Source organism: Herpailurus yagouaroundi, unplaced genomic scaffold (genome assembly GCF_014898765.1).
Source record: "Herpailurus yagouaroundi ecotype Mexico unplaced genomic scaffold, PumYag 100, whole genome shotgun sequence".
Classification (NCBI taxonomy): Eukaryota; Metazoa; Chordata; class Mammalia; order Carnivora; family Felidae; genus Herpailurus; species Herpailurus yagouaroundi.
Genome location: NW_024412391.1, coordinates 5,895,598 through 5,911,801, shown reverse-complemented (window position 1 = coordinate 5,911,801; position 16,204 = coordinate 5,895,598). Strand labels below are relative to the sequence as shown.

The 16,204-nt window shown below is 43.4% G+C and overlaps 1 protein-coding gene and 1 long non-coding RNA gene across 4 annotated transcripts in view; one reads left to right on the top strand and one right to left on the bottom strand.

The window, feature by feature from the left end:
- Positions 1-16,204, top strand: part of LOC121028976 (M1-specific T cell receptor beta chain-like) — a 194,908-nt gene that overhangs the window by 84,906 nt on the left and 93,798 nt on the right. The window lies entirely within an intron of this gene.
- On the bottom strand, positions 1,539-16,181 carry LOC121028210 (uncharacterized). Of its 3 annotated transcripts, XR_005789119.1 has the most exons (5): positions 16,069-16,177; positions 8,364-8,593; positions 2,829-2,967; positions 2,003-2,195; positions 1,539-1,890 (listed from the first exon to the last, which is right to left on the bottom strand). It is a non-coding gene; the product is annotated as an uncharacterized LOC121028210 (long non-coding RNA). The 3 variants fall into 3 exon arrangements; XR_005789120.1 differs by lacking the exon at positions 8,364-8,593 and having other exon boundaries at positions 16,069-16,181; XR_005789118.1 differs by lacking the exons at positions 8,364-8,593; positions 16,069-16,177 and having other exon boundaries at positions 2,829-3,780.

Here is a 16,204-nt window from a genome sequence, read left to right as displayed (position 1 = left end):
CTCAGTTTTGTACCTTTATTTTATGGCAGGAATAACAGTCTCCTTGGCTCTGTCTCTGTATTTTCTTTCTCTCTCTGCAGGTCACACGGGTGCCAGGGTCATCCAGAGCCCAAGATACCAGGTTACCGGGATCAGAAAACGAGTGCCTCTGAGCTGTTCTCAGAATCTGAATCATGATGCCATGTACTGGTACCAACAGAAGCCGAACCAAGCCCCAAAGCTGCTGCTCTACTACTATGATACAAACCTTTACACTGAAAAAGACACCTCTGATAACTTCAAAGCCAGCTGGGCTAACTCTTCTTTCTGTTCCCTTGACATCCTCTTGGCTGGCTTCGAGGACACAGCAGTGTATCTCTGTGCCAGCAGCAAAGACACAGAGCTAGGGTGTTACCTCTCCCCTGATCATAAACCTCTCTGTTTCCCAGATCCAAGATCCTTCGACAGACCACCCTCCCACCCTACAGCAATGGTAGGATGTGGGTTTATGGCTGTCGCCATTTCATCTCTACATAGAAGTTGGGCAGAAACCTACAAAAACCACTGACAGTTATGCCAAGAGTGGAAAAGTGGTTACATTAACCCAACATACAGTTTGTGGTATTTTCCCAGGATCACCTTAGTTGCCCATTCTGTTCTCTTCAGTAGATAAATAGGGACTTTTTTTTTTAGGTAGTTTTTTTTGTTAAATATAAGTTGGAGGGGCACCTCGGTGACTCAGTCAGTTGAGCATCCAACTCTTAATTTCGGCTCAAGTCATGATCTCACGCTTCATGAGATTGAGCCCAGTGTCAGGCTCTGTGCTGACAGCTCAGAGCCTGCTTGGGATTTTCTCTCTTCCTCTCTCTCTGCCCCTCCCCTGCTTTCTCAGGCTCTTCCTCTCTTTCTCTCTCTCGCTCTCTCAAAATAAATAAGCTTAGAAAATAGATAATAAAATAAATAAATATAATCTGGAGACATAGAAATATGACAAGGGGCAGGACCAGGCAAGAGATGGCCTCACTGTCATGAATCCTTGCCCTAAGGGAAGAATGTGCCCTCAGAGGCATTGCTGCAATCTCACGGTTTTCTTATTGAGTAGGGAAAATTAGAACTGCTAAAAATTTGTGCCAGATTCAAAGATGAATGAATTGCCTAGGACATGAATTATTCACAATGCATTTAGCTATTTTGCATGATATAGATTTGCCTATAAACCACTTAAGTGGCACGTAGATAGGACACATATCAAAACCCAGCTGCTGTGCTTTAGAAGATATATTAAAATTACTAGATTTGCCCTATGTTTTTAATATTAATAAAAAATATCAAGTCCTGCAGTTTGTTTGAAGCAAAAGGGATTTCTGGAACGTATTTGAACAGCTTTCTGAAAGCCAGTATGTATCTTATGGCCTTTAAGAGACTGAAGTATTCACGATAACCGATCGAAAAAATACATGTATCATCAGTGCAAGAAAGAACCAGCATCCGCCAGCTGCGAGATGCCCGCTTCAGAGGATAGGACGAAGTCCTCGTTTTAATTCTGAAGAACACAAAGATATTCCTACCAAGCAGCGATTTATTACATCTCCTCATAGAGTCATCAACAATGCCATATGCTTCCAACTCTGTAATCAAGAGGCCAAGAGGTACCACCCAGTACCTGATTTGATAACTAAATGAAATTCAGAGAATCTAACCACTGTCATCCGGGCCACCCACCGTCACTACAGTGTTCTGCTTTTCCTCTCTCTTTTGCTCACCACCGTCCGTACTCTGTTCCTCACAAGTGTATCTCTATGCTTCTACCTACATTTCAAAACTTTCTTCTGTAAAATGAGATGTTGGGGTCAGATTTCTTTCTTCATTTGTGGCTCCATGATGAGGCTTAAGAAATTGATGCGTCTTGAGCTAAACAACAAAATAATCCAACCCAGGGGCAGGTTAGAGCTTCTTTAGGCAATGTAAATACCCAACGTCCTCTTGAATAAAGGGAGGCGAGGAATAAAGAGCAAAGACTCACCCCATTCCAGGCTCAGATAACAGCTGAGGCCTCGAGACTGAAGGTGAAGTCCTGCTCCTGGTGACCATCTGATCCTCATACCCAGCCGGGGGAGGAGGAGGTGGAAGGGGGTGGGATTTGCTGTAGCGAAGCAGAGCAGCAGAGAATCCCCTTGTTCTCCAGCAGGTATGGTCGCCCAAAGTGCGAGGGCACACTTAGGGAAGGAGAAAATGAAAATCTTTGGAGAATCTGATAGAAAAAACCGGAAAACATACACAAGGGAACGTTGGATGCTCTGGGAGTTTAAAGAGAGTTGGGGAGCAAGCATGAATGTTGTATTTTATTTCATTTTCTTTTCTTTTCTTTTCTTTTATTTTATCATTTCATTTCACTTCACTTCATTTCATTTCACTTCACTGTGGCCGGAACACCTAACATGAGATCTACCCTTTTAAAATCTTGTGTAATGTGGTGTGTGCATACAATGGTATGTTATTTAGCCTTAAAAGAGAACAAAATCCGCCATACATGACCTTGAGGACATTATGCTGAGTGAACTAAGCCGGTCACAGAAGGACAGGCACTGGACAATCCCACTTATACAGGAAGGAGGGCTTTCTTTCTGGGCTCATGGCTCATCCCAGCCTCAGCCTTCTTTGATCTCTCCCACTTATGCTCAGGGCTTTCATTTCCCAACAGCCAAATGAGGACATCTTGTAAGAGCAGAACCTTGTGAAGATCCAGTGCCATCAGATGGATTTACAGGCACCAACTGTTTCCTGGAACTGACAGTTCCTTCAGCACAGCTGACTACTGACTGTGACCCCTATCGAGGCCCCACACCCACCTAAGAAAGAAGCATTATTTCAGGTCCTCCAAGAAGTAGATGCCAAGGCGGGTCAGTCATGCAGGAGACGTAGCGGAGAAAATGGGGCAAAAGATGGAGGAGGCTGGGAGGCCATCAGGTCGCGGTGTGGATCCGACCCCTGTAAGGAGAGAGGGAAGGAAGAAGGAAAAGAGGAAGAAAAAGGGAGGGAAGAGGCAGGAAGTAAAGTAGGTCTTGGGCTACCGCACAATTCCAAGCAAATCTCAGCCAGGCTGGAGGGTCCTTAGGTCAAAGCAGAGCTATGCAGCTCTGTGACTTCCCTCCCCCCGTGGACGGAAACTCTGCATCAAGCCTCCAGAGCTGGGGCTAGGGACACTGGCCCACTTCTTCTGGAAGGACACTGCTGCGCTCTGAGGGGTCGCTGGGTGGGGTGGTAAGCCCTGGTCTTTTTGACTCGCATCTCCCACTGTGGAACCCCCACGCTATGAGCAGGCCAGAGTGAGGAATATTGGGGCCTAGCAGTCTTGGCCTGCTGTTTCTGGAATAGAGGGTCTACCCCACGAGTGGGCGCCGGGTGGAGAAAGGGAACCCAGACCCCTGAGCTGCAGTTGCTATGGAAAAGAGTTTCTGCATCATGGAGCTGGTGGGGATGAGAATTGCTCAGCCTGTGCCTCCTCAGGAAAAGCTGCGGGAGCCCTGTGTCCTCGACCACATCCGCAGAGCATAGAGCGTCCATCACCCTGAGCTTAGGTTGATGCAGGAGGCAGAGAGGCTCAAATGCCATCGAGTCTCACTGGCCCCACTGAGATTTCAATTTTCTCCAAGAAGTGTTTCTTCATTCGCCGTATGCTCTTGGGACAATGTTCAGAGGCTTTAAATGGTTGTGGTTTTTTAAACTTTATTTATTTTTGAGAGAGAGACCACAACTGGGGGAGGAACAGAGAGGAAAGGAGAGAGAGAGAGAGAGAGAGAGAGAGAGAATCCCAAGCAGGCTCCGCGCTGTCAGCACAGAGCCTGAGGCAGTCACGAACTGTGAGATCATGGCCTGAGCCGCAATCAAGAGTCAGACACTTAACCAACCGAGCCACCCAGGTGCCCTTTAAATCATTGTTTCTAACTTTTCAGAAGTTAGGTTTGTTTGTTTTTTTTTTTCCTCTGGGAAGAGGGTATTCAAATCTCGTGCTGCCATTCCAGAAGCGCATCTCAACCCCAGTAAAACTGTACGTGAACAGGTGGCCAGCCCTGGGCTGTCAGTTACCACCTCTTGCTCTAACCAAATTTTGTCCTACCGCAAAAGCATGGCCACTCTGGGGATGCCAGTGACTCATTTCTGGGGTTTGTCTCTGGTGCTTCTTAAAGTTTCATCTCACACAGACACGGGTTCCTGTTAGGACGAAACTTCATTACGATCCCCCTGAACATTTCCGGGGTTCTTTGGGTATCTTCCACCTCCCTGGTCGTCCTCCTCATGAGTTCCACTTGCTGTGTGGCCTCTAACATTCAACCTCTGTCTCCTCAACTCAGAAAATTTGCCATGCTCAGTGTCTCCCCCTCGCCATCTGCGGACATCGTCTTATTCTTTCTCGCTTTAGAAAAATCCCAGTCCTGAGCTGCCTGTTTTCCAGCGACCGAGTACAGTTCTTTCATCTACTCCGCTTTGTGTCTTCACTTGTACAGAGCAGCACACCCGAGACGATTGGGTTCTGTGAAGTGATCACGTGACAGAGTAGCTGGTAACGTGGGGGAGGCAAAGCCTCAGAGGAAGCCACCTGCCTCTCTTTGGTCCTTGATGCGGCCATGTGCCTCATATTCACCTGCCCGTGGTCCTTTGTCCCCTGAGCGCAGGTAAGCCCCTTCTCTGAACTCCTCAGCCCCCCACCCCCCAGCTCTCAGCCTTTGGTTCCTGTCACCGGACTCCCTCCGGGGCCAAGCCTCCAACTTCAGTCTGCTTGCTTCACAGGCCCCCTCGATGCAGAAGTCACCCAGACTCCAGGACACCTGGTCAAAGGAAAAGGACAGAGAGCAACGATGTACTGTGTCCCGATAAAAGGACACAGTTACGTTTTCTGGTATCAGCAGATCCCGGCAAAAGAGTTCAAGTTCTTGATTTCTTTCCAGAATGAAATCGATAAAATGGGGACGCACAAGGAGGGATTTTCAGCCAGGTGTCCCCGAAACTCACCCTCTCGTCTAGAGACCCAGACTACGGAGCTGCAGGATTCAGCCATGTATCTGTGCTAGCAGTGAATCCGCAGTGTTAAATATTAGCTAATCTTAATACACAAACATTCTGGGCCCAGCTAAGGAAGCAGCTGGCATATTAGGGTGGAAGGAAATAACAGAAACTAACTAGAGCTAGCTTAAACCAAATGGGAATTTATCACAAGGCTACATGTATGTCCTATAGAACCCAAAACAAGAACACAGCAATTTCTCAGGAACAAACTGGAATGAAATCTTTGGGACCCTGACATGGCTGATTCGACAACTCTTATTTCTTTTTCCACCTTGTTGGCCCCATTGTTCTCCCCATTAGTAGAAATTGTCATTTCCAGTTTTTTGATCTCATAGAGCAAAAGACTATAGATTGAGATGTCGGTCTTCCAGGGACGTTGGGAAGGACCAACTTGACTTTCTCTCTTGTAAGACCACAAAGCCTAAAAACAGAAAACAAACGGACCCTGTTTTAGTTAAGAACATGCTCTTGGAAAATTCAACATTAGCCGAGGGGGTCAGTTGGAACAACATGGCAGCTGGAAGCCTATCACTCTGGCCTTATGGATCAAAGATTTCAAAGACAGGAATTCTCCAGTTAGGGGCAGGACACCCAATGGGTGTCCATCACAGAAAAGTAGTGCCAGAAACAGAGAACCTAGGAAAGAAGAAGGAATGTGAAAGGGGACCAAGATCCTTAGTTAGTCAGACCAAATGAAGACTCTGGTTAATTTGTTTTTAAGGAGTTAAATCCAGGTAATACAAAAAGCACATTAATTTTCAGTATGACAATTCAAACCTAAGTCGCTAATTAGTAGAAGCTAATTCTATGGAGCTGAGGGAGGGGACAGATTAACCTCAGCGGGAAAACACCTGATGTGCAGACAATTGAAAATTGATGTGCAGACAATTGAAAATCCCCAGTTATGTGATCCAAATTGTACTGAGGAACAATGCATTCAACACCAATGGGAGTAAAGGAGATATTATGGTGTCTACTCTACCTTGGAAGGTCATTGCAGGTACTTAGAACAGACATAGAATTCAAAATATGTCTGTTAAAATTTGATGATCCATCCTGTTTATAAAACTGTTCATTTCCCCACCACCTACCACTCAGCTTTAGAGAAGTTTATATATTCTCTCTAGTCATGTCTGTTCTTTTTTCAGTATAAGCTGAACCTGGTTTTCTTACCTCCGGAAGTCCAAATTTACTTCATCTCTCAAACAAACATCATTCTGACCCTTTGAAACAGAAGCTCTCAACTTCCTGGTGTATCCAATGTTATGGCTTCGGTTCTCTTTCCAGCACTCAAACGTGAGTCCTCCTTAGTGTCCATTTCTGTTCCTCTCCAAGTAACAACACGCAATCCATCACCCACACCTTTGCTTTCATCACAGAGGAATCATTCCTTCGGGGGCCTCTTCAGCTTTTTCATGGAATAGTCCCATTCTTATGAAACTGTTCTCCTAAATATTAAAACTATAAACTTGCTGGATCGAAGGCTTATTTTCATTTCTCTGCCTACTTGATCTCTTTGAAGCATTTGACAATATTGACTGTCCCCTAAACCCTGGAAACTTCTCTTCCCTCGACGTCACTCACCTCACTTTCAATTAGGTTTCTTATTTCCCACCTCTTCTTTTTTGTAAATGGAGTTTCCAGAACTTAAGTCTATCCATTAGTTATTCCTAGTCCTAGGAAAATTCTTGTTCTATTTAAGTTTTAACATTCTAATCTAACTCATTAAGAGGTTTTCTCTTTTGTTAGTCTGGGATATTCAAAATGTCTACTCAGAAGGGATTGAAACTGTTGTCTGAAACAACTTCTTTCTTTGGTATCACCCGAGGGACAGGTCACACAGGTATATTCTAGGACAGGATCAGAATTTCGAGTCAAAATTTCCAGAAGTGGGTTATAGGAATACATTTCATCTTATCAAGCCCCTGGTGGGGTTTTGAGAACTTCTGCCAATCTTTATAAGATTGGTAAAATAGCGGGGCGCCTGGGTGGCGCAGTCGGTTAAGCGTCCGACTTCAGCCAGGTCACGATCTCGCGGTCCGTGAGTTCGAGCCCCGCGTCAGGCTCTGGGCTGATGGCTCAGAGCCTGGAGCCTGTTTCCGATTCTGTGTCTCCCTCTCTCTCTGCCCCTCCCCCGTTCATGCTCTGTCTCTCTCTGTTCCAAAAATAAATAAACATTGAAAAAAAAATCTTAAAAAAAGATTGGTAAAATAGCAACTCTAGCACGGTGCTCCATCATTTTCTTCTTGTTCTTGCTATTCTTACTCTCTTCTCCCCTTTTCCTCTTCCTCTTGTGCCTTCCTTGAACTTCTCTTTTCCTAAGAATGCTCAAGTGGGTTTGGAGCCTGTTTACATCATCCATGTACCAAAATAAACATGGGGTCATACGTTTGGACCAATGATTCCCTCTGTGGAAGGTGCCCTGAGACTGTGGGTGTTCCCAGGGACTGTGATTTCATGGCTAGATTCTACCTTGTGGGGCTAAGGGAACCCAAAACTTCCATTCCTCTCTGCTGCTGTGCATCAGAAACCATTGCTGGGGAAGCTTGTCCTGCCAGTGATCTTGCCTTGGATACCTGGGGGCAAGTGAGCTTGGGAGTGTGTGGGAATTTGTGTAGAAGATGTTTTCCCAGGCCCACTCTCTATGGCTTCCGTCTTCTCCCACAGGACACACAGACCCTGCAGTCAGCCAGATCCCCAGCCACAGGATCACAAAGACGGACAGAAGGGAATCTGAGATGTGATCCAATTTTTGGTCATATACTTGTTTACTGGTGCCCACAGACTCTGAAGCAAGAGATGGAATTTCTGATTTCCTTCCAATACCAAAACACTGCAGCCGAGTTGGGATGCCCAAGGAACGACTTTCGGTTGAAAGACCCAATGGGACATATTCCACCCTAAGACCCATCTTGCCGCAGAGCAGGCGGACTCAGCTGTGATAGCCATGCTGGTGCATTGGAATAGTGCAGGTGAACCAGTTCTGTCCAGCGTGCAAACTCACTGGCTCTTCTCGTCTCCCCTGAGCTCTAGGGAGGCATTTGAGAAGGCCACTTCTCAGTCTTGTGCTTCAGAAGAAAGAAAGAGGCAGGTGGATAGTTGTGGCTCCACGTGCGAGCAGGAGAGGGCAAGGCTACAAATTAGCTCTTAAATTATCATAGTGGGCATGCCATGCTTCAGGACATGGGCTTCGGAAATGCCTAAAAAGAACACAGAATTGGGTAGTCTGTGGATCTCAAGTTCAGAATAAAGCCCCCATTCCCTCCCCCAAACTTTTTTGAACTACAGAAACTGGATATTTGAAGTTGATATTAACTTACCAAAACTCTAAGAAATTACTACTGATTTTTATCTCAAACGCGACCCCTCTGAAGACTCTTTCCCTCTACAGACACGAATGACTTCCTTGTTTGTGGAACAACAGAGTGTTGACCGCTAGAGATTTATTCTCCTCCTTTTGTCACAGATCTGCCTCCCCCACAAGACTGACTGTCTCTCCAGGGCAGTGATTCAACGGGGAATAACGTGAGGGAACAGCAACCACAAACCTCTAGAAAGGAAGGAAACAGGAGAAACACTGATTAGTAATCCCCATTCAGAGACTCTTCAGGAAATTCAAGTCTCAAATCCAGGGGATCATGGAGTTTGACTCTGTGATTTCGTACACTCAGTGGGTCCCTTCTCTCTCTTGGAGATCTTGGATCCACAGACAGTGGAATGAGAGTCAGGATACCTGCTTCCTAATCCAAACTCTGGCTTTTTTTTTTTTTTAAACTGTAAGGTGTTGGCAAGTGCCCTCTTAGCTCTATGATTCAGTTTTCTCCTCTTTAAAATTAGAAACTCGCACCGTTTGCTCTCCAAGATTTGACATGAGTATGACTCAGGATATATCTCCACGTTTCTCACACGTGTGACCACCGGGGATGTCGCTACCATCTGGCAATAACTGAGGAAACTGTAAATGTAGCTAACACAGATCCAGGGAAGATCTGGTTGGAAGGGGCATTCTAGATCATCCCTGTATGCCCCAGCATGATGTGGTCTTGAAATGAGGTCATGACAAAAAAAAAATGGTCGATTATTTCCTCCCATCCCCCCTACTGCTGCCAGATGACAATAAAGGCGAGCGTCAGAGAGTCGACCATGTAGAGCAGTCAAGCGCTCTGGGCTCCCAAGACAGCGCTGGTTCAGGCTTGCTGTTCTGGAAAAATTATTAATAGCATGCTCTTTCACATATTAACGGGTCCCGGTTCAGACAGTAAACTAAGAAAGCTACTGTTGATGATGACACAAACCATAACATCTCCGTGCTGAAAGAGATGTGTAATAAAATTGTTTATTACTACTGTAGTGAATTTTGTTATAGAAAATGTTATTCAGGCTTATAGCTCAAACTATGAGGCAGACTTCACTCAGGGGGACTGCCGCAACGGGGAACTGTGGTAGGGGAGACGTATTGGTCTCAACTCCAACTCCAAGCAGGAAAAGTGAGTTTATAGCCAAGAAGCAGGGAGGGGGAGTGGAACTGGATGGAGAATTATGAAAAGGAGACGTCAGGGTAAGGGAGGATTCTGGCTAGACTGTCCTAGCAGAACTCTTGCTGAAGGCCCTCCAGGATGAACAGAAATCGTCTGGGGGATAGTTGTCGGGGATAGGAATTTGGTCTTACATCAAGAGCACTCAGATATTGAAAGTATGCTGGCTAACCACCTTAGCAGGATTCTGACTAAAATTAGACTCTTGAGGACTGCCCAAGAATGGGACCAAACAGAAAAAGGGGAGAATGGACTCTTGAGATACAGAATGGACAGAATTTTAACTCTTATCCATTATAAGAGATGAAGGAGACTAAAAATAACAGAGTAAGAATAAAAAGACGGTCAACAAATCTAGAAATCAAAGATGAAAGAGAATGTTCAATAAAAGGTCATTTTGAAATAAGAAACATTTGAAGCATCCACATGAATATCCTTAAGACTAAAAGAAACTCCTTTTCTCTCTTTCCACGGCCAGTGGCCTTGCCCAATACCACCTCACACTTCAAGGCTTACACATAAAAACATTCTAATGCACATACATACCCATGCCTACGAAGACATCCACGTAGAGGTACACGTCGGCTTTTCCTCCCCAGCAGAGGGCACTACCAGATTTAAAAAGCAGTCTAATCGGCTTTATTTTCATTAACAATTTTGTCTTATTACCCCATTTAACTAACTTGTTATATCCAACAAGAATACTGTTCTGGAGAAGTAAAAGCTAATCCATATTTCCACTTTTACTATTAAGGGACATATAATTGCCAATTAGAGTTTCTCAGGGAGCCAATGCATCAAAATAATAAAATATCTAAGCCTAAATTTAACAAAAGAAATCAAAAAGCTGTACACTGAAAAGTGCAAAACATTGCTTGAAAGAAATTAAAGACCCAAATAAATGGAAAGATATACCATGATCATTGATTGAAAGACTTAATGCTTTTCGGATGGCAAAATTCGCCAGCTGATCTACAGATTCAACTAAATCCCTATCAAGTTCCGGAATTCCAGCTATCTTTCCTCCCCCAGAAATTGACAAGTAAATGCTAAAATTCAGATGAAAGTCTAAGGTACCAAAATTAGCCAAAGCATTTTTAAAAAGAAGAAAAGTGTTAGATAATTCATACTTGCCTATTTTTTTTAACTTTTTAATGTTTTTTTTTTTAATTTATTTTTGAGAGAGACAGTGACAGAATGAGAGTGGTTAGGGGCAGAGAGAGAGGGAGACACAGAATCCGAAGCAGGCTCCAGGCCCTGAGCTGTCGGCACAGAGCCCGATGCGGGGCTCAAACTCACGAGCTGTGAGATCGTGACCCGAGCTGCCGTCGGACACTCAACCGACTGAGCCACCCAGGCATCCCAGTACTTGCCTGTTTCAAAACTTACTATGAAACTACAGAAATCAATACAGTGTTGTATTGGAAGAGAATACACATTGATCAGTGAAACAGAATCAATAGTCCTCAAATAAAGCCACAACTTTGTGGGGAATTGATTTTAGATAGGAGTGCCAAAACCATTGAATTGAGAAAGAATAGTCTTTTTAACAAATGGTGCTGAGGAAACTGGATGTCCATGTGCAAAAGAATGAATTTGCATGACTTCCTCATACCACATATAAAAATTAACTCAACATTGATCAAAGACCTAAATGTAAGAGCTAAAAGTATAAAATTCTTGGAAGAAAACACAAGTGTAAATCTTCCTGACCATGGGATAGGTGATGATTTCTTAAATATGACACCAAAACACAGGCAACCAAGATTAATTGGACTTCTTCAAACTTAAAAAATATTTAAACTTCAGGGCACCTGAGTAGCTCAGTCGGTTAAGCGTCTGACTTCAGCTCAGGTCATGATCTCGTGGTTCATGGGTTCGAGCCCCACGTTGGGCTCTGTACTAACAGTTCAGAGCCTGGAACCTGCTTCAGATTCTGGGTCTCCCTCTATCTCTGCCCCTCCCCCACTTGTGCGTGCTCTCTCTCTCTCTCTCTCTCTCTCTCAAAAACAAATATACATCAAAAAATTTGGGCTTCAAAGAACACTCTCAAGAAAGCTTAAGTCACCCCCCAAAATAAGATAAATATTTGCAAATCATATACCTTGCGAGGGACTTGCATCCAGAAAACCTTGAAAATTGTATATTCTGGATACAAGTCCCTTATTTGGGTATTATTCATAATCACCAAAAAATGGAAACAATTTGAATGTTCATCAATTGGTCAATTAACAAAATGTGGTGTATGCATACAATGGAACATTATTCGATCATAAAAAGGAATGGAGTTCTGATACATGCTGTAACATAGACAAACCTTGAAAAAAAATGCTATGTGAAAGAAGCTAAGCACAAAAAGGCACATAATATATGATTCCATTTATATAAAAGTCCAGAAGAGGTAAACCTCAGAGACAAAAAGTAGACTAACGGTTGCCATGGGCTGCAGAAAGGAGTGAATGCACAGTGACTTCTAATTGGTACAGGGTTTCTTTGGGGATGATGACAGTGTTCCAGAATCATATGGCATTATTGTTTGCACCAGTTAATAAACACTAAAAGCCATTGAATTTTACATTTTGAAATGGTGAATTTTACGGTACATGAATTACTATCTCAATTTAAAAAAAGATCTGGAAGCTGAACTTAAAAAGATTCAAATATTGTAGGTTGAATGTCAGGGGGAAAAGCATATTTTCAAGAGATACCCTCGTGAATAGAGGAACGTGTTGTATAATTTGCATTGTGTACCAACTTGTTTGATGAATTTGTGAATCTTCTAAAATTATAAAACATTTTATAAACTTCTCAGTAAATGCACTCTTTAAGTGGCCAAAGAAATTAACTGACTATGAGGTACATAAATAATATAGATGAGTCTCAAATAATTACAGTGTTGGAAATAAGCCAGACACAAACAAAAGCATACTATTTTATTCCATTTATATGAACAACTAGAAAATGCAACTGATTGTGGTGATAGTCCCCTGTTATCATACATACATCAAAACTTTTTAAATGTGTGCAGTTGATTTGTATGTCAATTATACCTCAATAAAGCTGTTTTTAATTGGGTTATAATTGACATAAAACATTATGTAAGCTTAAGATGTACAGTATATTGATTGGATACATTTATATATCATAGCATGATTATCACCATTGTGCTCCTTAACACCTCTATCACGTCGCCTAATTACTATTTCTTTTTGTGGTGAACACAATTAAGATCCAGTGTCTTAGCCACTTTGAAGTTTATAATAGTAATAACAGGAAAGGGAATCGATGAAGTGTCTAAGCCAATAATTTACCTGCTTGAAGACAGATGAGTGAACTTAAATGGCATTTTCTATTCTGCATTAATTTTTGCTACTGACCTGTCTGTAGTTTAGCCAATTTTTACCCTCTGAAGAAGTGCTCTCTCAGTTGAAGGCAGGGACACATTATGAGGGCTTTAAATTGGAGGAAATGAGGCTTTAGCCCCTGGGATGAATTTTTAGCCTTTGCATGCTCCACGGGGAGGGAAGAGACCTACAGTTTTGCCAGAAGAGCCAAGTTTGAAGGTCTGGAAGTTTGACCAGGTAAGTTCCAGGCGCCAAAGACGATTACATACACGGTAGCGGTCGTCCTGCAGCCTCCAGAGCTGCTGAGCTGGGTGTTGGCCCTGCCATCGTCGACCATAGTCTCACCATGACTCTTCGGGACACCAGGACCACTGCATTGTAACTCCTCACATCCCAACACACAATTTATTGCTTGCATTCATTGACTTTCATTATGATGACTGATTGGTAGGGAAGACCAAAGGGGAAAGGTTTGGTCTGGAACATGCAGTAATGAAAAGGAGACTCAACACGTCTCCAAAGGCAAGGGGGAAAAAAGCAAAACATGAACCATGGGGACCTCATCAAGATAAAATCTTCTGCCCTGCAAAGGAAACAATCAACAAAAGCAAAAGGCAACCGACAGAATGGGAGAAGATATTTGCAAATGACGTATCAGATAAAGGGTTAGTATCCAAAATCTATAAAAAACTCACCAAACTCAACACCCAAAAAACAAATAATCCAGTGGAGGAATGGGCAGAAGAGATGAATAGACACTTTTCCAAAGGAGACATCCAGAGGGCCAACAGACACGTGAAAAGATGCTCAACATCACACATCATCAGCGAAATGCAAATCAAAACCACATTGAGATACCACCTCACATCAGTCAGAGTGGCTAAAATTAACAACTCAGGAAATAACAGATGTTGGCGAGGATGTGGAGGATTGGGAACCCTCCTGCACTGTTGGTGGGAATGCAAACTGGGGCAGCTGCTCTGGAAAACAGTGTGGAGGTTCCTCAAAAAATTAAAAATAAAATTACCCTACAACCCAGCAATAGCACTACTAGGAATTTATCTAAAGGATACAGGAGTGCTGATGCATAGGGGCACTTGTACCCCAATGTTTATAGCAGCGCTTTCAACAACAGCCAAATTATGGAAAGAGCCTAAATGTCCAACAACTGGTGAATGGATAAAGAATACGTGGTTTATCAATTTGACAATAAATTTCATATCCAAAAAAGGCATAAATACAAAAAAAAGAATATGTGGTTATATATACAATGGAATACTACTTGGCAATGAGAAAGAATGAAATCCTGCCATTTGCAGCAAAGTGGATGGAACTGGAGGGTATTATTCTAAGTGAAATAAGTCAGTCAGAGAAAGACAGATATCATAGGTTTTCACTCATATGTAGAACTTGAGAAACTTAACAGAAGACCATGGGGGAGGGGAAAGAGAAAAAGTAGTTTCAAACAGAGAGGGAGGCAAACCATACGAGACTCTTATATACAGAGAACAAACTGAGGGTTGATGGGGGAGTAGGGGAGAGGGGAAAATGGGTGATGGGCACTGAGGAGGGCACTTGTTGGGATGAGCACCGGGTGTTGCATGTAAGCAATGAATCATGGGAATCTACCCCCGAAGCCAAGAGCACACTGTATACACTGTATGTTAGCTAACTTGACAATAAATTATATTTAAAAAAAAGGGGGGGGGAATGGTAAGTCACCTGCTCCTTATCTAACCCCTTCTATTGGGTTTGAGCCAAGAGAGAGGGAAGACTGGTAACTAGCAGCTGATGGAACCGTTCACAAGTTCCTTGGTGAGATTCTGCACACAGGCAGAGCTTCCTTTGAGCCCTAAGTAACAAGGACACCTCATCGATGAGGAGGAGACAACTCATTCCCCCACATCTGTGTCAACTCCACCACTGCCCTAGCTGACTGAGGATAAGTGTCTAACAGCACCCAGGAAGAGACCCTTCAGACTGGGCGTGGGTGTTTAGTGTGGGGCATTTTCATCAACAGCATTAGTGAACAACAGGAGTATCTCCAAGAAAAGTCACTGAGGTGCTTCTAAGTGGTGATGGCAGCTGTATTTTGATTCAAGTGTATATTTTGGGAAGCCTACTAACTACTTACCAAAATAATGGAGACCCTTTGAGGGAGGACTTGGGACCCTGCTGTCAATAAGACAAGGTCATAAACCACTGTGATTTGGACACTAAACATTAAGATGATCTTATTCATTACTCAAAGCCTGGAGTATCTTAGGTGTACAGATTTTATCTCCCAGGGAGCCTGTACATTCTGATAGGGTGGACTGTGCCTTACTCTTCCTTTCACTATGCCTAGAACAAAGAAGGTTTTCACATAATTTTTATTTAACCCTTCAGGTTAGGAAAGAAGGACAGAAGAATGGAAGGAAGGAAGACCCCTCAAAAACAGGCATCCCATCCACGATTAAGGAGAATAATGCAGATAGATAAATAGGATCGGGGGACACAAGGTCAGAGGGAGAGCTTATAGTTTTCCTAATGGCTCTTCTTTGATTGCTTACATCAAAAATTCAGGCAGAATAACAAAAGATGAGAAAAGTGAGTGGAGCACCTGGGTGGCTCCGTCCGTTAAGCGCCTGGCTCTTGATTATGGCTCAGGTCATGATCTCATGGTTTGTGAGATCGAGCCCCGCATCGGGCTCTACACTGACAGCATGGAGCCTGCTTGGGATTCTTTCTCTCCCTCTCTCTCTGCCTGTCCCCCTACTCACACACTCTCTCTCAAAATAAATAAACAAACATTTTTTTGAAAAAGAAAAGTAAAACTGAGTTATAAACCATAAAATAAGGTTCCCTGAAGATGTTTGTAACCATTGCCTAGCTGAGGGGGAGGAAGAAAGAAGGAACCAGAATCAAATCGTTTCCTGCCTCTAATTTTTTCCCAGCAGCCCTGGCTTCCACTTCCGTGTTTCTCAACGTGTGTAACTAGACATCATACCTAGTCACTGCCTCTACTCAACAACAGAAAATGAAGGGATGATATGAGCCAATGAAAGAAAATAAAGGAACTAAAGATAAGAAGTAGAGAGGGGAGTGGTAAAAATGTTTCGGAAGGCCAGGGGACCAATCACGAAGGTGTTTATCACTCCACATACCTGCGCAACGCTGTCCCCGTAGTGACACATACTAGGCCAGGATGTGTTTACAGTAGAGAAAAAAAGATGTCTCATTCAAGTGATGTACAAGATTAGGTCCAGAGACAACAGGCTCCCCGGAAATGGTGACTTCACA